The sequence below is a fragment of the Chiloscyllium plagiosum genome, chromosome 29 (assembly GCF_004010195.1).
Source record: "Chiloscyllium plagiosum isolate BGI_BamShark_2017 chromosome 29, ASM401019v2, whole genome shotgun sequence".
In the NCBI taxonomy this organism is placed as follows: Eukaryota; Metazoa; Chordata; class Chondrichthyes; order Orectolobiformes; family Hemiscylliidae; genus Chiloscyllium; species Chiloscyllium plagiosum.
Genome location: NC_057738.1, coordinates 4,214,455 through 4,215,667, shown reverse-complemented (window position 1 = coordinate 4,215,667; position 1,213 = coordinate 4,214,455).

Sequence of the window (1,213 nt, the reverse complement as noted above, 5' to 3'; positions counted from 1 at the left end):
TGTCAGGTATAGACAAGATAGATCGAGTGAATCCCTAGAAGAGTATAAAGGAAGTAGGAGTTTACTTAAGAGGGAAGTCAGGAGAGCAAAAAGGGGACATGAGATAGCTTTGGCAAATAGAATTAAGGAGAATCCAAAGAGGTTTTACAGATATATTAAGGACAAAAGGGTAACTAGGGCGAGAATAGGGCCTCTCAAACGTCAGAATAGGGCCTTAGTGTGGAGCCGCAGAAAATGGGGGAAGATACTAAATGAGTATTTTGCATCAGTATTTAGAGTGGAAAAGAATATGGAAGATTTGGACTGTAGGGAAATAGATGGTGACATCTTGCTAAATGTCCATATTTCAGAGGAGGAAGTACTGGATGTCTTCAAACGGGTAAAGGTGAATAAACCTCCAGGACCTGATCAGGTGCACCCTCGAACTCTGTGGGAAGCTAGAGAAGTGATTGCTGGGTCTCTTACTGAGATATTTGTATCATCAATAGTCACAGGTGAGGTGCCGGAAGACTGGAGGTTGGCAAACATGGTGCCACTGTTTAAGAAGGGTGGTAAGGACCAGCCAGGGAACTATAGACCAGTGAGCCTGATGTCAGTGGTAGGCAAGTTGTTGGAGGGAATCCTGAGGGACAGGATGTACATGTATTTGGAAAGGCAAGGACTGATTAGGGATAGTCAACATGGCTTTGTGCGTGGGAAATCATGTCTCACAAACTTGATTGAGTTTTTGAGGAAGTAACAATGAGGATTGATGAAGGCACTGCAGTAGATGTGATTTATATGGACTTCAGTAAGGTGTTTGACAAGGTTCCCCATGGGAAACTGGTTAGCAAGGTTAGATCTCACGGAATACCGGGAGAACTAGCCATTTGGATACAGAACTGGCTCAAAGGTAGAAGACAGAGGGTGGTGGTGGAGGGGTGTTTTTCAGACTGGAGGCCTGTGACCAGTGGAGTGCCACAAGGATCGGTGCTGGGTCCTCCAGCTTTTGTCATTTACATAAATGATTTGGATGTGAGCATAAGAGGTACAGTTAGTAAGGTTTGCAGATGACACCAAAATTGGAGGTGTAGTGGACAGCGAAGAGGGTTACCTCAGATTACAACAGGATCTGGACCAGATGGGCCAATGGGCTGAGAAGTGGCAGATGGAGTTTAATTCAGATAAATGCGAGGTGCTGCATTTTGGGAAAGCACATCTTAGCAGGACTTAT